Source organism: Pan paniscus, chromosome 7, assembly GCF_029289425.2.
Source record: "Pan paniscus chromosome 7, NHGRI_mPanPan1-v2.0_pri, whole genome shotgun sequence".
Taxonomy (NCBI): Eukaryota; Metazoa; Chordata; class Mammalia; order Primates; family Hominidae; genus Pan; species Pan paniscus.
In genome coordinates, this window is record NC_073256.2 from 97,881,105 (window position 1) to 97,905,653 (window position 24,549).

The 24,549-nt window shown below is 35.8% G+C and overlaps 1 long non-coding RNA gene across 1 annotated transcript in view; it reads right to left on the reverse strand.

The window, feature by feature from the left end:
* LOC130541760 (uncharacterized) overlaps positions 1-17,915 on the reverse strand; it is a 51,927-nt gene extending 34,012 nt beyond the window's left edge. The window contains exons 1-2 of the long non-coding RNA XR_008955863.2: positions 17,805-17,915; positions 9,154-9,337 (exon numbers count right to left, since the gene is read on the reverse strand). This is a non-coding gene — a long non-coding RNA (uncharacterized LOC130541760). The remainder of the gene's footprint in view (positions 1-9,153; positions 9,338-17,804) is intronic.
* Positions 17,916-24,549: the final 6,634 nt, after the last annotated feature.

The following is a 24,549-nucleotide window of genomic DNA, read 5'->3' on the forward strand; positions in this document are numbered from 1 at the left end:
AAATGTGGAATCTAATAATATCCACATCTTCTGATCACTTTAACCATGAAAAAATGTTGGAAGCAAATTATAGATAAAATTAGTAAATCACAAGTTAAATGTCTCTTGCTTCTTTTTCTACCTCCTTCAGTTGATGATTGATGGATGAATCAAAAACTTGTACTAGAATAAAAATTAGAAAGTGGCTACATTGGATGAATGACGAAAAACATCTAATTTCAACATTAAAGTATACAGAATGAACAAGTGACAATATAACCAAATTAATTTAAAAGCAGCAACAACAGAATAGGTTTATATTTTTGGTTTAGTGGGAGCTGCACTACCAACTTCTGTATTAGTATCACCATAGAAAAACTAGCATGGACACTCACAGAAAATCTTCATTTTCCAACTGTGAAATGATTACTATTACATAACAATAGACATGAAAAAGTCTGTGCTAAGAAGCCTTGGTTAGGAGAAATAGCTGGTCCTATTGTTTGAGGCCAATGCTGGGGTAAAATAAGCGTTACAGCAATTGGGGTAGTGCTGCTGCTGATGGCTGTGGGCATTGTCTGTACAGAATAGAAATCTGTGCTGCCTCTCACAACATGCAAGTTTTGGCAGGACACGTTTCTTTCTTTCTTCTTTTTTTTTTTTGAGATGGAGTCCTGCTCTGTCTCCCAGGCTGGAGTGCAGTGGTGTGATCTCAGCTCACTGCAACCTCCACCTCCCGGGTTCAAGCCATTCTGCAGTTCAGCCTTCTAGTAGCTGGGATTACAGGCATGCACCACCATGCCTGACAATTTTTTCATTTTATTTATTTATTTATTTATTTATTTATTGTATTTATTTATTTTTATTATTATACCTTAAGTTCTAGGGTACATGTGCACAATGTGCAGGTTTGTTACATATGTATACATGTGCCATGTTGGTGTGCTGCACCCGTTAACTCGTCATTTACATTAGGTATATCTCCTAATGCTATCCCTCCCCCTTCCCCCCACCCCACGGCAGGCCCCAGTGTGTAATGTTCCCCACCCTGTGTCCAAGTATTCTCATTGTTCAATTCCCACCTCTGAGTCAGAACATGCAGTGTTTGGTTTTCTGTCCTTGTGATAGTTTGCTCAGAATGATGGTTTCCAGGTTCATCCATGTCCCTACAAAGGACATGAACTCATATTTTTATGGCTGCATAGTATTCCATGGTGTATATGTGCTACATTTTCTTAATCCAGTCTATCATTGATGGACATTTGGGTTGGTTCCAAGTATTTGCTATTGTGAGTAGTGTCACAATAAACATACGTGTGCATGTGTCTTTATAGTAGAATGATTTATAATACTTTGGGTATATACCCAGTAATGGGATGGCTGGGTCAAATGGTACTTCTAGTTCTAGATCCTTGAGGAATCGCCACACTGTCTTCCACAATGGTTGAACTAGTTTACAGTCCCACCAACAGTGTAAAAGTGTTCCTATTTCTCCAAATCCTTTCCAGCACCTGTTGTTTCCTGACTTTTTAATGATCGCCATTCTAACTGGTGTGAGACGGTATCCCATTGTGGTTTTGATTTACATTTCTCTGATGGCCAGTGCTGATGAGCATTTTTTCATGTGTCTGTTGGCTGCATAAATGTCTTCTTTTGAAAAGTGTCTGTTCATATACTTTGCACACTTTTTGATGGGGTTGTTTGATTTTTTTCTTGTAAATTTGTTTAAGTGCTTTGTAGATTTTGGATATTAGCCCTTTGTCAGATGGGTAGATTGCAAAAATTTTCTCCCATTCTGTGGGATGCCTGTTCACTCTGATGGTAGTTTCTTTTGCTGTGCAGAAGCTTTTATTTTAATTAGATCCCATTTGTCAATTTTGACTTTTGTTGTCATTGCTTTTGGTGTCTTAGTCACAAAGTCCTTTCCCATGCCTATGTCCTGAATGGTAATGCCTAGGTTTTCTTCTAGGGTTTTTATGGTTTTAGGTCTGACATGTAAGTCTTTAATCCATGTTGAATTAATTTTTGTATAAAGTGTAAGGAAGGGATCCAGTTTCAGCTTTCTACATATGGCTAGCCAGTTTTCCCAGCACCATTTATCAAATAGGGAATGCTTTCCTCATTTCTTGTTTCCATCAGGTTTGTCAAAGATCAGATGGTTGTAGATGGGTGGTATTATTTCTGAGGGCTCTGTTCTGTTCCATTAGTCTATATCTCTGTTTTGGTACCAGTACCATGCTGTTTTGGTTACTGCCAGGATTCTCTTGGCAATGCAGGCTCTTTTTTGGTTCCATATGAACTTTAAAGTAGTTTTTTCCAATTCTATGAAGAAAGCCATTGGTAGCTTGATGGGGATGGCACTGAATCTATAAATTACCTTTGGCAGTATGGTCACTTTCATGATATTGATTCTTCCTATCCATGAGCATGGAATGCCCTTCCATTTGCTTGTGTCCTCTTTTATTTCGTTGAGCAGTGGTTTGTAGTTCTCCTTGAAGAAGTCCTTCACATCCCTTGTAAGTTGGATTCCTAGGTATTTTATTCTCTTTGTAGCAATTGTGAATGGGAGTTCACTCATGATTTGGCTCTCTGTTTATCTGTTATTGGTATATAGGAATGCTTGTGATTTTTACACTTGATTTTGTATCTTGAGACTTTGCTGAAGTTGCTTATCAGCTTAAGGAGATTTTGGGCTGAGACAATGAGGTTTTCTAAATATACAATCATGTCATCTGCAAACAGGGAAAATTTGACTTCCTCTTTTCCTAATTGAATACCTTTATTTCTTTCTCCTGCCTGATTTGCCCTGGCCAGAACTTCCAACACTATGTTGAATAGGAGTGGTTAGAGAGGGCATTCTTGTCTTGTGCCAGTTTTCAAAAGGAATGCTTCCAGTTTTTGCCCATTCACTATGATATTGGCTGTGGGTTTGTCATAAACAGCTCTTATTATTTTGAGATATGTCCCATCCATACCTAGTTTATTGAGAATTTTTAATGTTAAGCGCTGTTGAATTTTGTCAAAGGCCTTTTCTGCATCTATTGAGATAATCATGTGGTTTTTGTCTTTGGTTCTGTTTATATGATGGATTACATTTATTGATTTGAGTATGTTGAACCAGCCTTGCATCCCAGCGATGAAGCCCACTTGATCATGGTGGATAAGCTTTTGGATGTGCTGCTGGATTCAGTTTGCCAGTATTTTATTGAGGAGTTTTGCGTCAATGTTAATCAGGGATATTGGTCTAAAATTCTCTTTTTTTATATGTCTCTGCTTGGCTTTGGTATCAGGATGATGCTGGCCTCATAAAATGAGTTAGGGAGGATTCCCTCTTTTTCTATTGATTGGAATAGTTTCAGAAGGAATGGTTCCAACTCCTCTTTGTACCTTTGGTAGAATTCGGCTGTGAATCTGTCTGGTCCTGGACTTTTTTTTGGTTGTTAGGCTATTAATTATTGCCTCAATTTCAGATCCTGTTATTGGCCTATTCAGGGATTCAACTTCTTCTTGGTTTAGTCTTGGGAGGGTGTAAGTATCGAGAAATTTATCCATTTCTTCTAGATTTTCTAGTTTATTTGCATAGAGGCGTTTATAGTATTCTCTGATAGTAGTTTGTATTTCTGTGGGATTGGTGGTGACATCCCATTTATCATTTTTTTATTGCATCTATTTGATTCTTTTCTCTTTTCTTCTTTATTTGTCTTGCTAGTGGTCTATCAATTTTGTTGATCTTTTCAAAAAACCAGCTCCTGGATTCATTGATTTTTTTGAGGGTTTTTTTTTGTCTCTATCTCCTTCAGTTCTGCTCTGATCTTAGTTATATATTGCCTTCTGCTAGCTTTTGAATGTGTTTGCTCTTGCTTCTCCAGTTCTTTTAATTGTAATGTTAGGGTGTCAAATTTAGATCTTCCTGCTTTCTCTTGTGGGCATTTAGTGCTATAAATTTCCCTCTACACAGTGCTTTAAATGTGTCCCAGAGATTCTGGTACATTGTGTCTTTGTTCTCACTGGTTTCAAAGAACATCTTTATTTCTGCCTTCAATTTGTTATGTACCCAGTAGTCATTCAAGAGCAGGTTGTTCAGTTTCCATGCAGTAGTGTGGTTTTGAGTGAGTTTCTTAGTCCTGAGTTCTGGTTTGATTGCACTGTGGTCTGAGAGACAGTTTGTTATAATTTCTCTTCTTTTACATTTGGTGAGGAGTGCTTTACTTGCAACTATGTGGTCAATTTTGGAATATGTGCAATGTGATGCTGAGAAGAACGTAGATTCTGTTGATTTGTGGTGGAGAGTTCTGTAGATGTCTATCAGGTCTGCTTGGTGCAGAGCTGAGTTCAATTCCTGGATATTCTTGTTAACTTTCTCTCTTGTTGATCTGTCTAATGTTGACAGTGGGGTGTTTACGTCTCCCATTATTATTGTGTGGGAGTCTAAGTCCCCAACCTAGCAAGGCAGGCCAACATTCAAATTCGGGAAATACTGTGAATACCACAAAGATACTCCTCGAGCAGAGCAACTCCAAGACACATAATTGTCAGATTCGCCAAAGTTGAAATGAAGGAAAAAGTGTTAAGGGCAGACAGAGAGAAAGGTCAGTTTATCCACAAACGGAAGCCCATCAGACTAACAGTGGATCTCTCGGCAGAAACCCTACAAGCCAGAAGAGAGTGGGGGTCGATATTCAACATTCTTAAGGAAAAGAATTTTCAACCCAGAATTTCTTATCCAGCCAAACTAAGCTTCATAAGTAAAGGAGAAATAAAATCCTTTACAGACAAGCAAATGCTAAGAGATTTTGTCACCACCAGGCCTGCCTTACAAGAGCTCCTGAAGGAAGCACTAAACATGGAAAGGAACAACTGGTACCAGCCACTGCAAAAACATAGCAAATTGTAAAGACAATCGATCCTAGAAAGAAACTGCATCAATTAATGAATTAATGAGCAAAATAACCAGCTAACATCATAATGACAGGATCAAATTTCACACATAACAATGTTAATCTTAAATGTAAATGGACTAAATGTCCCAATTAAAAGACACAGACTGGCAAATTGGATAAAGAATTAAGACTCATCAGTGTGCTGTATTCAGGAGACCCATCCCACGTGCAGAGACACACATAGGCTCAAAATAAAGGGATGGAGGAAGATCTACCAAGCAAATGGAAAACAAAAAAAAAGTAGGGGTTGCCATCCTAGTCTCTGGTAAAACAGACTTTAAACCAACAAGGAAATTAATACATAGTGGGTAAGCACAAGTATTGAATAAATATTGAAAGCATGTTTTACAAGTGTATCAGAGGAGAAGGCAAACAAATGTGGAAAATTCTGTAAGACCAAAAAGAGAACACAACAAATCCTGAAAAATCAGTGAGTACAGAAGCCTCTGGGTTTCTGGTCAGCTCAGAGGCTCACTTCAAGTGGGTCTTTACTCTGCAAGGAACAGGAGACAAAACCTAGGGCTCAAACACAGAAAATCATAAGATTGAAAATCTCTGAAGATTAGTCAACTTAGTAAAATGGGTAAACTAAACAAACATACATATATAAATAAGCAAATAAAAAAATTCTACCCTGCCAATAAAATGTGCTGTTTATGGCCTTTGGCTGTAGGCAGAGTGGGGAAACATTTCCTCCTTCAATCTGTTTAGATTGAAATGTAAACTGTTTCTTATGTGGCAATGAAACTGAATTTCAATAACATATATGGCTGAAAACTCCAAACTTAGGACTTTATTCTAAAGTAGCTCTGATTTTTTTAGTTCACTTATGCTCTTGGGAGAGGCAAATGAAGATCATTTCTGGAATATTGCAACTTAGTGCAGGACTAAAATAATTCCCATGGATAAGTTCCAGAAAAAATTAATTCACAAAAGAATATCACAGAAACAAGAGAAAATTTTGCTATGAAGAGTAAGCAGAAATAAAAAGCAACAGATTGAGATTAGTAAATAGTATAGTTATAAAATGACTCACTAAATTAAAGAAATAAAAGAGAAAAACATCTGTAAAAATATTTTGTACAATTTAACAAGAATGATAAAATTCTGGCAAGCTAAAAATAGAAGTCAGCTTTTTAAAAAATCTAATAACATGCATATTTACTTAGATTTACATTTAGCTCTACATGACGGCAAACTCAAGATTACTGTCTTAAATATGATAATATTTATGTCTCTTTCATAAATGAAGTCCATAAATAGGAAGTTCACAGATGCTCTAGATGCTCAATAATCATCAGTTGTTCAGAAAGGTGCCTTCTCTCTGTATCCTCACATAGCAGTGAGACAGAGAGAGAGCTTGGCTGTCTTCATCTTATTATAAGAATATCAATCCCACTACTGGGTCTACACCTGCATAACCTCCTTCAAATCTAATTATCTTCCAAAGGCCCCATTTCCAAATACTATCTGATATGGTTAGGCTTTGTGTCCCCACCCAAATCTCATCTTTAATTATAATTCTCATAATCCCCACATGTCAAAGACCAGGTGGAGGGGGTGGTTTTCCCCCATGCTGTCCTCCTAGTGAGTGAGTTCTCACGAGAACTGATGGTTTACAAGTGGCACTTTCCTCTTTGCTCTCTCTCTCTCTCTCTGGCTGGAATGTAAGATATGCCTTGCTTTCCCTTCACCTTCTGCCATGATTGTAAGTTTCCGGAGGCCTCCCCAGACATGCAGAACTGTGAGTCAATTAAACCTCTTTCCTGTATAAATTACCTAGTCTCAGGCAGTTCTTTAGAGCAGTATGAGAACTAATACACCATTACACTGGGAATTAAGACTTCAACATATGAATTTTGGGGAGACCCATTTAGTCCATAGCAGGAGCTATTTGTTAAACTAAAATAAATTAAATGCGGGCCTTCTATTATTATCAAATAATACAGACATTTTTATAAAACAGCATTTTAGCTCACCTAATGGAAAATAGAGAAACGTTAAAGAATACACTTTAAATAGAAACTGGATAAGGAAGGCCACTGTATCACCCCTGTTCAGTGTTGTAACAGAAATCTGAACTGTATAACAAATCATATAAATTATAAATTATGAATGAAAGCATCAAAACTACAAATGTATTAATAAGACTCTCTGTATACACAGAGAGCCCCAATGAGTTCTTGAAATGATTATTATAATTAAAGAGACAGGCAAAGTTTCTAAATATAAGAATATGCAAAAATAAAATGTATTTCTCTACATAGAAAATAGCAATTAGAAACAAAATTTAAAAACTGACACTAAAAAGGGTTTCCAAGAAATAAATACAAAAGGAAGTACAAGATCTTAATGGAAAAATTTATAGAAGTTGATAAAAAATGCAACAGAATAGCTAAACAATTCAAGAAAGATAGCCAGTTCATGACAGTTCAATCCGGAATAATCCATTAATTCACGGCAATTTAAATAAAAATTTTAATAATAAATGTAAAGGAAACATAGATTGTCCAATAAAGGTATTATTTAATACTATATCAAAATTTAAGATAGATTAAAAATTAAATGTGAAGAGCAAAACTTGTAATATTTGTGAAGTAAATGTAGGTAAATCTTGCAATTAAAAGTACATTTTCTTTTTTTTTGAAACGGAGTCTCGCTCTGTCGCCCAGACTGGAGTGCAGTGGCGAGCTCAGCTCACTGCAAGCTGTGCCTCCCAGGTTTGTGCCATTCTCCAGCCTGAGCCTCCGGAGTAGCTGGGACTACAGGCGCCCGCCACCACGCCTGGCTAATTTTTTGTATTTTTAGTAGAGACGGCATTTCACCTTGTTAGCCAGGATGGTCTCGATCTCCTGACCTTGTGATCCACCCGCCTCGGCCTCCCAAAGTGCTGTGATTACATGCGTGAGCCACTGTGCCCGGCCAAAAGTACATTTTTTTTTTTTTTAAAGAACGAAAAGTATGAACAAGAAATAAAAGGCTTTATAAACATCTTTACTTTAAAATTGAGGTTACAGCTTCATCATAAACAGTTATAGTAAAGTGAAAAGCTAAGCCTCAAGTAGATCACTTAAACACATAAAATAAGACATTTCTATTTTAAACAAAAATATTTCTGAAAACTATTAACAAAAGACGAATAATCACTTGGAAAAATTGGCAAGAAACACATTTGAAAGAGGAAATGAATGGCTAATAAACATAAGATGCCCCACCTAATTTGTAAACAGGAAACTACTAATTAAAATCAATAAGATTATCATTTTAAACCTATCAGCTTAGCAAAATTTTAAGTCGGCTAATTCCAAGTATTGGTCAGGATGTAAGCTAATGCTCCTATCTGTACTTGCCGTGGCATTACCTTGTATAGCTAAGCAATTTCCTTCTAAAATAATACTTCTACTCCTTTGATATGTCCTAGAGAAAGTCATTGTAACATGTGAATGAAAATATATGTATAAAAATATTAATAGCAACATTTTCCAGGACAGGATAAAACTAGACACAACCAAAAAGTCCAAAGTCAGCTGGATAAATTGTGTTATATTTGTAAGATAGAATACAAAACAGTTGTGAGAATGAATAAGTTAGTATTTCACACAATCACAAGGGTGAATTTCACAAACACAATGAAAACAGTAAGTTGCAAGAAAAACCATTTAATATTATTCAGTTTCAATACAATTAAAATAATACTAATCATAAATATTATCTTGCAAAACATAATTATGTGTAAAGGAATGATAAAATAAAAAATTCAAGATAACATTTACTTCTGGGTTGAATGTAGGCTATGCCGTCCAGGATAAGTGCATAGAGAACTTCAAGGTTTGAGTACTCATGAATATTTTAAAGCTGAGAAGGGAGTAAATTAATATTCATTTTTTATTATTATTTAATATGAATAAAATATTTAATAACAAAAGAATAAGAAAAATGAACGCAGTAAATCTGCAAATACTGATATGTAAGGATTTAGTTTCAAAAGCAAATAACCAACTGAGAAAATATGGAATATACAAATGACATGTTTGTCATGTTCATATAAATTGTTTTAGGGAATGTGACACAAAACCTTGGGATGCAGATTTTTGGTACTATTGGAATACAGAACTGGAGCTCTCTGGGAGGAAATTCATGAAATAGATAAAATAATACTAAAATTGCTTTTAGTGTAATTTTATGGTCAGGTACATATATTTTTGAATTCATTTAAAATAATAATGGTAGTTACCTGGATGATGGAATAATGAGCCATTTTATGATGTCTTTAGGTAGAGTTGAATTTTTAAAATCTTCTGAAATTGTGATTTAAAATGGTTTTCTCTAGGTAGTTCAACTGGAGAGAGTAAAAGGACTTAATTTTACATTTATACCCTTTAGGTTTTGTTTTAGTTTATTACTTTTTGCAGGAATTCCTGTTAAAAGAAAACAAATAATAGGCACTCATGCTGAGAGAAACCTGTCCTGTTGTTAATAAAATCTTTTACACTTGAGAGAAGTAAAATACCTGAACTTTCAAAAACTAAAGAAGATTTTATTCCCCAAAAGCCACAGATCCAGAGCAAAGAAAAACTATTATAGAATAAATTTGGCTGGCCACAGGCAAACAAATTGATTACATGCTTATTGGTGAACAAGTTAAAGCAATTTTTTTTTTTTTTTTTTTTGAGATAGATTCTGGGTCTGTCACTGGGCTAGAGTGCAGTGGTGCCATCTCTTCTCACTGTAACCTTCACTTCCTGGGTTCAAGTGATTTTCCTGCCTCAGCTTCCTGGGTAGCTGGGACTACAGGTGCGTGCCATCAAGCCCAGCTAATTTTTGTATTTTTAGTAGAGACTGGGTTTCACCATGTTGACCAGGATGGTCTTGATCTCTTGACCTTGTGATCTGCCCTCCTCAGTCTCCCAAAGTGCCGGGATTACAGGCATCAGCCACCGTGTCCAGCTAAAGCTATTTTCTAAATAAGATTTGGTAAATGATTGTTAGAAAAATTTAACATTAAGAAAAGTGGTTTTATGGTGAAATTCTTTAACAGACTTAATTTTTCAGATTAGTTTTATGTTTATAGCAGAATAGTGCACAGTACAGAATTTCTCATATACTCTTTGCCTTCACAGAGGCATAGCCTCCCTCATTATCAATATCTCCACCAGAGTGGTACATTTGTTACAATTTATGAACCTACATTGACACATAATTACCACCCAGATTCCAAGACCATAGTTTGCATTAGGGGGTCACTCTTGGTATTGTACATTCTATGGATCTGGACCAAAGTATAAGACAAGTATCTACCAGTATAGTATTATACAGGGTATTTCCATTGCCCTAAAAATCCTCTGTGTTCTGCCTATTCATCTGTCTTCCCCTCTAAGTCCTAACAGCTACTGATATATTTTTAGACATTTTTGCCTTTTCCAAAACGTGATATACTTGAAACCATATAGTAAGTAGCCTTTACAGACTAGTTTCTTTCAATTAGTAACATGAATTTAGGTTTCCTCCATACCTTTTCATGGCTTGATAGTTAATTTTTTTTTCTAGTGCTGAATAATAGTCCATTATCTGAATATACCTTAGTTTATCCATTCACTTACTGAAGAACATCTTGGTTCCTATCAAATCTTAGCAATTATGAATAAAGCTGTTATACAAATCCATATGCAGGCTTTTGTGTGTACATATATATTCATTTTGGGAGAAAAAAACAAGGAACGTGATTTCTGAATTGTATAATAACAGTGTGTTTGTTTATTTTATTTATTTATTTATTTTTTGAGAAATTGCCAAACTGTTTTCTGAAGTGGCTTTACCATTTTGCATTCCCACCAGCAATGAATGGTAGTTCCTATTGCTCCCCATCCTTCTCAGCATTTGATATTGTCAGTATGCTGAATTTTGGCCATTCTAATAGATGTGTAGTGTTATCTCATTGTTGCTGTAATTTGTATTTGTATTTCTCTCGTGACATATGAAGTACAACATCTTTTCATATTTATTTGCTATCTATATATCTTCTTTGATGAAGTATCTGTTAAGGTCTTTGGCTCAATTTTAAAACTGCTTGTTTGTTATCTTATTGCTGAATTATAAGAATTTGTTTTGTATTTTAATAGCAATTCTTTATATGATGTCTTTTGCAAATATTTTCTTCCAATCTGTGATTTGTCTTTTCATTCTCTTGACAGTGTCTTTCATAGAGTTTATTAATTCTTTCTTTCATGGATTGTGCCTTCGATGTTATTATTTCTAAAAGTCATTGCTAAGTACAATGTCATCTATAGTTTTCCTGTGCTATTTTTCTAGGAGTTTTATGGTTTTGTGTTTCACATTTAGGTCTGGGATCTATATTGAATTAATTTTAAGGAAGTGTTTAAAATCTGGGCCTAGATTTATTTTTTGAATATGATGTCCAGTTATTTCAGCACTATTTGTTGAAAAACTATCTTTTTTTCTATTGTATTGCCTTTCCTTCTCTGTCCCTAAGATTGGTTGACTTTCTTTATGTGGATCTGTCACCAGGCTCTCTCTATTCTGTTCCATTGATCTGTTTATTTTTTCACTAATGCCACATTGTCTTTTTAATTTTATTTATTTATTTATTTATTTTTTGAGATGGAGTCTCGCTCATCGCCCAGGCTGGAGTGCAGTGGCATGATCTTGGCTCACTGCAAGCTCCACCTCCCGGGTTCACACCATTGTCCTGCCTCAGCCTCCCAAGTAGCTGGGACTACAGGCTCCCACCACCATGCCCGGCTAAGTTTTTGTATATTTAGTAGAGACGGGGTTTCACCATGTTAGCCAAGATGGTCTCGATCTCCTGACCTCATGATCTGCCCACCTCGGCCTCCCAAAGTGCTGGGATTACAGGCGTGAGCCACTGCGCCCGGCCCACATTGTCTTTATTATTGTTGCTTCATAGTAAGTTTTGAAGAAAGGTAATGTAAGTCTTTCAACTTTGTTCTTCAATACAGTGTTGGATATCCTGCCTCTTTTACTTCTCTATGTAAACTTCAGAATTAACTGGTCAATATCCACAAATTAACTTGCTGAGGTTTGGACTGGAACTACATCAGATCTATAGATCAAGTTGGGAAAAACAAGCATCTTGACAATATTGATCTTTCCTGTTCATTAATATGGGACATCTCTCCATTTATTGAATTCTTCTTTGGTTTCTTTTATGAGAATTTTGTAGTTTTCCTTACACAGATCTTGTACATATTTTGTTAGATTTACACCTAAGTATTTATTTTTGGGGTGCTAATGCAAATAATATTGTGTTTGTAATTTCAAATTTTACTTGTTCATTGCTGGTATATAAGAAAGCATTTGACTTTTGTATATTAACCTTGTATTCTAAACAACTTGCTATAATTAAGCAATTAGTTCCTGGAGATTTTTTTTGTCGATTCTTTTGGCTTTTCTACATAGATAATCATGTCACCTGTGAATAAAGACGGTTTCATTTTATACTTACCCATGTGTATACCTTTTGTTTCTTTTTTTTGTCTTATTTTATTAGCTAGAATTGTCAGTGATGCTGAAGAGCAGTGGTGACAGGGGACTTTCTTGCCTTTATTTTAGTAGGGAATCTTTGAGTTTCTCACCATTAAATATGATGTTAGTGTAGGTTTGTTGTAGATACTCTTTAAGGGAAGAAGCCTCCCTGTATTCCTAGTTTAGTGGGGAAGTGGTTTTAAAAAAAATCAAAGTCAAATGATTCTACTTCCAGAGGAAAATCTCCTTGACCACTTGGCCCAATGCATATTATCTTATGAAAACGCAAGGGCACAGAGCCTGAAAAGGCTGGAGTAGCACCTGGAAAATATCTCTAATCTTCCTCATCAAAATTCCAGAGGTTTTGTCCTTCTTTCCTTCACTAAGTCATAGTTATACATCCCATTACTTATTTCAGTAAAATGCCCCATTTTTTCCGATAAATAACATTTTTTTATTTCATTTAGAAACAGGTGATCTCTCTCTTTTAGTCAAAAGAAACGTGCCCAATTCTCAAAGCAGTATCATATTCTTTCAGAAATAGCTTTGTTGATGTATTATTCACATACTATCCAATTCACCCATTTAAATTGTACAATTCAGTGATTTTGAGTTTGTCACAGGGCTGTGTAAAAATTACCCCAATCTGATTTTAAAATATTTTTGTGTCCCCTAAAAGAAACTCCATTAGCACTCATTATTCCACACTTACTCAAGCCCTATGCAACTATTAATCTTTTACTTCTATATATTTGCATATTCTGACTGGATCTCTTTGCTTTTAATAGTTGTACATTGTTGCCATAACTTTATCACAAATTTAGTAGCTTAAAACAATTTTTATCTTACAGTTCTTTAGGTAACACAACTGAGATGGAGTCTCATTGGGAAAGATCAAGGGCTGTGTTCCTTTCTGTAGGCTTTAGGGGAGAAGAAGTTCCTTTCCATTTTCCAGCTTCTAGGGGATGTCCACACCGGTTCTCTTCCTCCATCTTTGAAGCCAGTCTTGGCAGATCAAGTTCTTTTTACATTGCATCCCTATGACTTTTCTTCCATCATCACACTGATGTCTAAATGATTTCAACTCAAGAAATGGTCTCTACATTTCAAGACTCATCTTAGATCTGAGTAATCCAGGATAATCTTGTCTGAAGATTTTTTATTTTAATCACACTTGCAAAATCTCTTTATCCATGTAAAGTAAGGTATTCTCAGGTTCTAGGGATCAAGATGTGGACATTTTGGAAGGAGTATTATTCTGCCAGTTATATTTTTAAAAACCTTTTCAATTTTATACACATTGATTTTTGCAATTAATTCTTAAATTAGTCAAGGGGACAAAGGTGAAGAAATATGCAGTTATAGTGTCCTTTATAATTACTTACATAATTACCTTTACTGATACTCTTTTTCTTAATACATCTAGATCTGAATTACTATCTGTTGCTGAGTGCTTTCAGCCTGAGGAACTACATTTAGTATTTCCTGTAAGGAAGGTCTGTTAGCAACCAGTTCTCTCAGTTGTTGATTATTTGGGAATATCTTTTTCTCACCTTCATTTTTGAAAGATATTTTGCTGAATGTAAGATTCTTGACAGCCATTTTTTTCCTGCACTTTGAATATGTCATCCAACTGCCTTTGGTATCTATTGTTTTTGATAAGAAGTCCAAAGTTAATCTTACTACAGTTCCCTTGTACATAAGTAATTTTTCTCTTGCGGCTTCCAAGATTTTCTCTTTCTCTTTGTCTTTCAACATTTCAATTATAAGGTGTCTCTCTCTAGATTTCTTTGAATTTATCCTACTTGAAGTTCATTGAGTTTCTTTAATGTGTACTATAATATTTCCAATAATTTGGAAAGTTTTCAGCCATTATTTCTTCAAATATTTTTTCCTGTTGTTTTGTATTCCCATTACTACATTGGTGTATTTAATAGTGTTCCTTATTTCTCTCAGAGTGTGTTCATTTTTCTTTATTTTCTTCTCTTTCCTTCAGATTTCATCATCTCCATGTATCTCTCTTCAAATTTATTTATGCTTCCTTCCACCAGTTCACATCTGCTTTTCAGCCCCGCTAGTGAAGTTTTCATTTCACTTGTACTTTTCAACTCCAGAATTTTCTTTTCTTTTCAATAATTTATATCTCTTCATTAGTATTCTGTATTTGATAACGTGTTGTCTTTAAATATCTTTTAAATTCTTTAAACATGGTTTCCTTTAGTTCTTTGGACATATTTATGATAGACAATTTGAAATTTTTGTCTCCTAAGCCTACCACCTAATTTTCTGTAAAGGCAATTTTTAATGCCTGCTGCTTTTCCCCCAAGTGGGATGGGTCATATTTTCCTATTTCCTTGCATATTTCCTAATGTTTTGTTGATAACTATACATTTTAGATAATATATTGGTATAACATTGTATACTGACTTTCTTAGGAGTGTTGTTTTTGTTTTTTGCATAGTCATTTATCTAGGGACTTATTTTAATAAATTCTGTAAAGCCTTTTTCCTCTGCCATGTACAGCCTCTGATGTATCTGCTAGAATTGTTAATTTTTTCCTTTTTGCTTATCTTTTATCCTGGCTCTCTGGGAGAAGCCTCTGGTTTGACAGCCTGTTTATTGATTAAAATTGTGTTTATGACCCCCAGTTGGTTAGAATTTTACCTGTTACTCTTTTAAATACATGTGTAGCATAAAGTCTATTATATCAGTTCAGATATTTTATTTTATTTCATTTTATTTTGTCCTGTCTTCAGCTTGGAGGTTTTTCTCCCTGATTTCTTCTGGGAAGCATAGTCTTCCAGACTCTCAGATGACTGTGATATTATTTAAAATCTTGACTTCCCAGGTATATTTCCTAGATCAGAGAAGATCTTTGCTCACTTGGTATCTGGTCAGAAGTTATGTTTAAGCACTGTCATTTTTTTTTTAATTTTTAAAAATCCAAATTTAGGTAAGGAGAGACTTTTTTGACGGATTATTGCAAAGGGGAAGAAGGGACTATTGCAATACAGAGAATAAAACAACCATAGCAAACATCTTAAGGATTATGTGAAAAGAGTTATTCTTTTGTAGAGAGGAGTAAACAAGGCTAGAAAGAACAGGATGTTCAGATGTAAGAAGAAAGGGAGGCATGATGGGATAACAGATCAGAGAATGTTTTATCCTGATGTCAGTTTATTTTCAAGAGGAGAAATTTAGGAAAGGTTGCATGCCGGCTGAGGCTGAGAGTAAAATTCAGAGATCTGTAGGAAGGAGAGAAATCTAAAGTTTGCTTACAAGTATTTGGTTCTGATTGATTATGGGGACAAACAGTTCAGCAAATATATATGAGGCAAAGAATAAGAATTTAGAATGTTTGTATCTGGTCTTGTTGTAGGTACACAAGAGGGCCATCCGTGAGTCCTATCTAAGTCACATGAGAAAGGGTACTTCTTTGCAGCAAACCATTTCCAGAACATAAAGTGTGATGAATTTCTTTACCCTCCTTTTGGTATTTATTGCTGTTTTCTAGGATCAGAAGAGCCTGGTATAATTTAACCTTGTTAGTTCCTGGTGTCATTTAGACTTCCATCCTATGCTGATGGGTCTATCTGTGGTTTGGGAAATGTTTTTAAGCCTGAGTCACATTCTGTTCTGCTTGCTTCCTGAGTGGATGCAGCATAGTGCAAGGAGAAAGCCTTTCCACCCTTAGAGCTGATGATAATCACAGAGCAACCCTTCTTGGCTGTCTCTTTTCTTGGTTCTTTTTATTGAACTTCTGGTTTCTCTGCAACTTTACTTGTTTCAGAGTTACTGCCTCCTTGTAATTGCTTTCCACAAAGATAGCTATTGTTTCTGGCAACACTCCCATGCATAGAGATCTCCATCCACTGTTACAAATAAAGCCAGTCCCCTCAGGCAGAGCTGAAGAACTCCTCATCCTTATTACCTGCCTTTCTACCTGGGCAGAACCATTGTGTGACTGCACCACAGTTGGGGGCAGAAATCTGTTTCTCCCAGAGTGACATCCCTAGTCTACTTACTAGTTGGCACTAGAGTGTGTAAGGGGCAGCTCTTGATTGTCTTAGCTTGCCCTGCTTGGTACAGAACCTCCATGCTACCAGTGTGCTGGGCCCCAGTATCATCCGCCTTCTTTACTTGAAATAGGACTTCCACACTATGAGCGGGGGTGAAATAGGGGAAGAAAGTCCCAGGTCTTCTTCACCACATACCTTCCTAGAATAGAGCTTGTGGAGGTAGGAGGAGAAATGCTAGCAGCCTGCTCTTCCTGAGACAGAGAGATCCCTGTCTTCTTGACTGCACGTGCCTGGGGTAGAGCTCTTGTAATGTGAAGTTGGGAAATGGAGGTTGGTAATTAAAGAATCTTGGCTAGAATTCCACAGACTCTACTTGTTCTTAAAAAAATTAAATAGTTTTTCTTGAATGAATTTTTATGCATTTTTTTCTGGTGTTTCTAGGACAATTTCCAGATGTTACATTATTTTTTAATAATTTTCATCTCGAATTGCTATTTTTTCTGGAGAGAGAGACTCTGCCAAGATTCTTTTTCATTTTTTTAGAATTACCCCAGCAGCTTATTCTTACTCTAGTTTCCTCTACTTTTTCCTTCCTTTAGCTTCTCTATTTTTATTTAAGTATTTATTTAAATAGTTCCTACTTTTTCCCCTTTCAAACTCTTCCCAAATTATTTAGAGGTCTGACAACTGCACTTTGCAAGGTCTGAACACAGCTTACCCTCAACTTTTGTATGTTAACTATTGTTGGTGATTTATAGGCCATTGGGCTTCTAACTTTTCAGGATTCCACATGAAAATACAGTACCCTTATCTGCAGGGAATATGTTCCTAGACCCCTGTTGGATGCTTGAAACCACAACTAGTACTGAATCTTATATATATTATGTTTTTTTCTATGCATTATATACTTGTGATAGAGTTTACTTTATAAATTAGACACAGTAAGAGATTAGCAACAATAACAAATAATAAAATAGAATAATTATAACAATATGCAGCATCACTACTCTTGTGCTTTGAGGCTACTATAAAGTAAAATAAGGGTTATTTGAACACAAGCTCTGCAATACCACTACAGTTGATCTGATAACCTAAACTGCTACTAAGTGACTAATAGGTGGGTAGTGTAGACAGTGAGGATATGCTGGGTAAAGGGAAGACTCATGTCCCAGGCAGGACAGAGTGGTGATAGCGACAGGAGACAGAAAAATTCCTAGGCAGACAGAAAATTCCTAGGCAGACAGAGACAGGTCTCAGATGAAATCTGACCTTCAAGCCAAGAACAGCTTATAGCCTGAAAACCCGAGCTGACAGTTCCGAATAAAATTCATGACCACAGTAAGCACTTATATCCCCTTCTTACCCCCTCTCTCTTTATTGGTTCCTTCTGAATGATGCTTTTCAACCAACCAAACCCGAGCTGACAGTTCCGAATAAAATTCATGACCAGAGTAAGAACTTGTATCCCCTTCTTACCCCCTCTCTCTTTATTGGTTCCTTCTGAATGATGCTTTTCAACCAATCAAATGGTGCTTGTTCCAAGACCACCCATGGACCAATCAGCATGCACTTCCCCATTCTAAGTGTGTAAGAACCCCAGACTCAACCTCATAGATGGCTATTCATTTTCACATCCCCTCTCAGTGCTGAGAACTTTCTTTGTGTTGCTCAGTAAAATTCTACTCTGCCTTACTCATTCTCTGGTATCCACATACCTTATTCCTTCTGGTTACAGGACAGGAACCTGGAACTCCCCGAAATTGCGGGAGCAAAAGAGGTGTAGCGCTCCTGCTTGCTGAGCAGCGGGTGGTGGGAGTTAAAAGAGCTGTAACACTCCCTCCAACTCCCCAAACAACGGTAGAGAAGAAGCCGTTGGGTGCTACTTCCTCCTGCTCACCGAACTACGGGAGTGAAAAAGCCTTAACAATGGGATAGTGTGAGATTTCATTGCATTACACAGAACAGCACACAATTTAAAAGTTATGAATTGTTTATTTATGCAAGTTTTCATTTAATATTTTCAATTATGGTTGACCATGGGTAAGTGAAACCTCAGAAAATGTGAATGCGGAGGGCTGCTGTATTTATCTTTAGCCCTAAATAGAATCATTTGTTATCTGTAATCTCAAATTTTCATTGTTTTAAATACATTTTATTCGTGTGTGTGTGTGTGTGTTTCACTCATATGCCTGCCTCAATATATTCTAGTTAAAATGTAAGTTCCTAGGTTACAGAAGCCAGACCTACACATTTCTCTTGGTTCAATGGCTTGCACACTGTCATGAAGTAAAATCAGTGCTAAATGCCTGATTTAGGTGATGACAATGTTTAAGCTAAAATGGAGCATGAGGTAGTAGAATCTTTACAAGAATCTTTAACAAGTTACAAGACTCGACCTCAAGAAGAAATAGGTCCAGTATAATAGTTAACCTCCTCATAAAAAATGAAGAGTTCACTTGTTTCCGATTATTCCTTTAACATAGATTTATGGAAGAAACGTTTCCCATGGTAGTGATCATTGTTTCACCTTCCTCACAATATTGTAGTGATTTTTCAAATGATACAATAATGATTGTAAAAGTATTCTAAAAAAACTATTAAAATGTATAAATATAAGGTCATGTTATTCATCACAATTATTTTAAACAGTATATAGTTCTCATGACAACAACTAAAATCAGCATTTGTCTGGTGCACTCAGTTCACTATTTTTACACACAACTTGAGATTACAAAGAAAGTCAAACCATTAGAACCTATATACAAAACAAAACTCTCAATATGTGAAACATTACAGGCATGCTGTGAAACTTCTCTGTCCTTTATAGATGAGATACTATTTTGCTAAGAAAATTTATGATTATATTTTAGAAAGGACACTGGACTGATAGACAGCTCCAAGTCAGACCTTTAACATTCTTCATAGCCTTGGGTAAGTCATTTTAGCCTCACTTTCTCTGAGTGCAAATAGTACCTGTTTAGTCTAATTTGCAGGGTGCTTTGAAGGATCAAATGAAATTCGTGTGAAAAGATATTAAAGTTAAAAAATATTATATCCTAAATCTTTGGTGTTAGTCACTAACAGAATATATTCAGTTGAGTTATAAAGTTCTCAGAGAAAAGCTTCAAACTAAATATAAACTGTATTAGAAGTCTAGAAAAGTATTCCCTTGTTCCTGAAAGGATAAACTCTTGGTTTCTGGGTAATAATAAGTAGAAAAGTTAACATCTATTGGAAGATGGTTCTCATAGAAAAATTGCAGGCATGAAAAAAGGAGCCAGAGGCAAAGCACTTAGAGATAGAGGCATTACCGTGTTGCTTTGGGAGCACATTCAGTCCACAGTGGAGCAGGATTTTGGCAGAGGATAAGGAGAAGAGATTACTTTGTATACATTTTCCTGCTGGATATGTGACATTTTGGTTCATTATTCACCCACTTGGTTAGTTTGATTACTACAGTGGCCTGAGAATCTCTGGAGAAAAAAAAGGGAAAATAGATGAGCCAAAGATATTTGATATATTAGAATACAATTAACAGCAGCAGAAAGTAGTCTGCTGTTAGGGGATGTGGAAGAATAAATGGTTAACACATGCCCTGACAAGTTCTGCTGCTGCTGGAAGAATTCCATGCTGGCATTATCAGAAATGCAGAGTCATTGACTTCCGGGAGTAATAGATTTTTGCACCATTTTTTTTTTCAAAGAAGAGTTAGATAACTAGGAGGACTGATACAAGTCGTTAATATAGTAATTATAATAGTCATTAAGTAATAGTAGTTTAGAACTTCACATGTAGTTTCACTTAATTGTTATGACAGTCCAGCAAGGTATTCGTCTCCATCTTAGAGCTGAAAGAGTTTAAGTACCTTCAGTACAGTAATAGGTAGTGGGTTAGGATTCAGACCTAAAAGGTTGCATTGAAGTGTAGGGGCAGCATATGGTGATTCGACATGCAATTCTAATTTTTGGTTGTTATGTTCTTTGCCTACTTCTTTGATTTCCAAATGCTAATTGTTAGACCCATGTTTCTTCATGTCAAAATTTTCACTGGTTTACTGAGTATCTTTAGGAAGAATTCATGACTATATGCTGGAAAAATCTGCATGGCAAAATTAAGAGCTGGAACATGCATATCTGTTCTTCCTTGTGCCAGTCTAAATTTCTGATTCATAAAATTTGGACATCTTTACACCCTATTGCCGATATGAGTAAATGGATAAACAACTATTAAATGATTATATCGTTTCATCTCTGAAAAAATATTAGTTAGATCTAGGGGCCAAGTTTTTCTTTTTTATCTAAATGTTTAAGTCATTTATAATCTTAAAATGTGCTAAAACAATAAATATGTCAAAAATATGAATGAGGACAGTTTAGCATTAAGCTTCACTTTGAAATTGTTGATATTTCAAGCATCTGCTATACAGTACAACTCTCATTAATTACGAAGACCAGAATCCACCTGCCACATGCAGATATCCCTTGAGGAAGCTTGCCTACTCTTCCTTTTTGTCTGAGCACAACACAGTAGTTTTTAAGGTTCTTTCCATGAATTCTTCTTGTGTTCTTTCACTGGGGCCCGCTTCCAATTTGTGGCTGAAAATATTAGAGTGGTTGCTAAGAAACGCTGAAGTTGGAAATTTATGAGTTTTCAGAAGGTTGCGTTGAAGTGTAGGGGTAGCATATGGTGATTTGACATGTTTTGTTCCCTAGCCAAGGAGAGGGGTAGCCGTCTCTGATCTCTGTAATTATTTCCCAGCACTTTAAGATGCCAAGCTGAATTTAAAAAACAGCAAGGCATCAGGGCTAAGGAAAAATAGAATGTACTTTTTGTTTCCAATATTTAGGACCCAAGTATTTGTTGTTCATTTTTTGAAAAAATTAATTGGAATAGTTTTGAAGCTCTAAAAGCAGGTAAGTTTTACCTAAAATAAAGACATAAAGCCTCATTTATTTAGCTGAAATAGAAAGGAAGAAATAATACATATTAATGTGGAAAAAAGGCAGCACTGAAATGAAGGTATTTAATAAGAAAGAGTTATAAAAGAAAATTTTAACATATAAAAATTTATTTAATAACTATTTATTGGAAGAGAATTCAATTTTTCCACAACTCAAGAGTATTTGTGAAAATTAGGAGACAGAGTAAGGAAGACAGGTACAAATAAGGAATCAATAAATGAGTAAGGAATTGAAACCCTCATACTGCCTAGGTTTTAATTTGTATTATGACATCCACGTGGTCTCAGGGGAAACATCATGAAAATTTTGGATGAATGAATGGAATCATTCATTCGCTTTATCATTCTAAAAATGTTCACCAAGGGCCAACTCATGGTTTCTGGGGCCATGTTAGGAACTAGGGATACAAAGAAGAGAGAGACATGGACTTTGCCCACATAAAATCTATAGTTTGTGAGACACAGGCAAATAAACCAATATGGAACCACATGTGGGAAAGTATAATGATACAGATATGCCAGAGGGCTTTGTGAACACAGAGGGGCACTTAACATAATCATGAAAAAGTAGGAAGATTTCAGGGCAAGATAATTGCTATAAGAATTCTAAAACATCAGTGGTTTAAAATGGTAGAACTTTTTCTTGCTCATGCATTTCTATATATTTGATGTGTTTGGCAGGGCCCCTTTCACTTGCTGTTTCAGAGACTTACATCCCATGGCTCTAGAATCTCCTAGGGCCTGCTGGATTCTGCATCAAACAGGCTGGGAGCAAAAGGGAGTAGAAGTCTTCTTTATGGGCCAGGTCTGAAAGTGGTACACAGTTTACTGGCCACAACTTAAGTTACAGGGCCACATTTAACCTCAAGAAAAACAATGAACTAACTAGGAGGAATGAAAAACAAGTTTGTTGATTCACTAGCCTGGTTATGACATAGCCCTCTGGAGAAAACATAATCTCAGCTGTGCCTGAAAGATGTAAGCCTGGTAGCCAGGTAAAGAAGATGGGAGAAGGACATTCCAAAATGAAGGAATATCAAGATAAAATATATAAGTATAAACAAAAACTTATGAGGCCAGGTGTGGTGGCTCAAGCCTGTAGTCCTAGCACTTTGTGAGGCTGAGGCGGGTGGATCACTTGAGGTCAGGAGTTCGAGACCAGCCTGGCCAATATGGTGAAACCTCATCTCTACTAAAAATACAAAAAATAGCTGGGCGTGGTGGCGGGCACCTGTAACCCAGCTCCTGAGGCAGGAGAATCACTTGAACTCGGGAGGTGGAGGTTGCAGTGAGCTGATATCATGCTATTGCATTCCAGCCTGGGTGACAAGAGTGAAACTCTGTCTCAAAAACGAAACAAAACAAACAACAACAACAAAAAACTTATGAGACATTTTAAAGACCAGTGTTGTCGGGGAATAAATTGCATGTCAGGATTCATGAGATTTGAAGTTTCACTTCTGATGATTTTTCCTCAGCTACACTTTCCAGTATATCCAGTTGCTTATTTGACATTTCTTAGGGTGACTCAAAGACACATCACATTCAACCCGTGGAAAATCAATTGCAGGATCTTCTACTCTGCTTCCTGGCCCTTGCCCTAGATCCTCTTTAAACTTAATCTACCTTCATCTCATCACACGAATAAAAAATTTGTAAATGATTCTTGACATCTCCTCTCCCTCATCCTATAAAACGAATCTATCACCAAGTTCTACATATGCTAAGTCCAAATCGTTTCTTGAATATGTTCATTTCTCTCCATTACCACTCTACTCCAAACTAACAGCATCTCTTGCCAGATCTATCACAACATGTGCCTAAGTTAATTCCATCCTTGCTATTTATTTTTGCCCCCTTTTAGGCTCTTATTCACAGTGATCCACTTGAAATCAAACCTGTTACCTCCATGATCATCTGCATTTATTGTATAATCACAGTAGTCAGCATTACTCTACATATAGTACATTGATTGTCTCATTCAGTCCCCATAGATGCCTATAACATTGGGCCCATTCCCATTTCATTTCATCAATAGAAACTTAGGCTTAGAAGGCTTAGGGAGCATATTCAAGCTTACTCAGCTATTAATCAGATTAACTCTTTACAAAATGTAGACTGTATGTCTCCTGAGCCTATGTTCTAAATCACTATGCTATATTTTCTCCCTCTGTAGGCATTTAAAATATTTGTTGAATGAATTAATAAATGAAGAAAAAGTGGCATATTAGTCAGTGTCATGTAAAATAGAGGGTCATGTGAACGTAGCTCATCTTGTCCATGTGGTGAAAAAGAACCACTAAAATATTTTCAGAAAGCAGGGACAGAGTCAAATCTGGAGATTAAAGATGTCTTCACTACATGCACAAGAGATGGAAGGGAAGAGGAAAAGTTTTAAAGCAGAGAATATTTCCACTGGACTATAAAATAAAATAAATTGTGAAGGGGGGAGTAAGATTATGTCAGAAAGAGTTTGAGGCTCTTTCAAGTTCTTGGGGGCATTTGGGTACACTTTCTTTTTCTCCTTCATAGCCTCATTTCCTTGCTCTGTGTATCACCTGGTTCAGATTTTATAATGGTGAATAAGACATTATATGTAGATTGACTGCCTAAATAATGTTATTCAAGAACAGTAAATTTGTTTCATTACCTTCTTGACAGTCAATCCCATGGTGATCAGGATATGAGAGAGAAATGAATGTAAAGTTAATACAGTCGAGTTTAAAAGGATAAATATAGTCACAAAAAATATTAATAGAAAGATAAAGTAGCCAAGCTGGGGGAACCTTACTTTGGTGATTGCAGAACACAGAAAAGTCAGTAAACATGTTTTAATTTTGGCTAAGTTTTACTTATTCTACTGAGTCAGAAATAATGGTTCTAAATAATCTCAAACAAACTCTAAAATGTGGTTAAATATAAGCTTACATGCAAAAGAGAATAGAATGACATGCAGTTTTAACCATTTTTATAAATGATAAGTAAATACAGCACATAAAATTTATGTGTGTATGTATGTAAGAATAATTAAAATAGAATTCTTAAACTATCTATCTTGAAATATTTATTTACTCTGACATCTATGTATGTGACTGAATTTATCAGATACAGTTAAATAACACATGATAAAATATGTTTGGCAAAATTT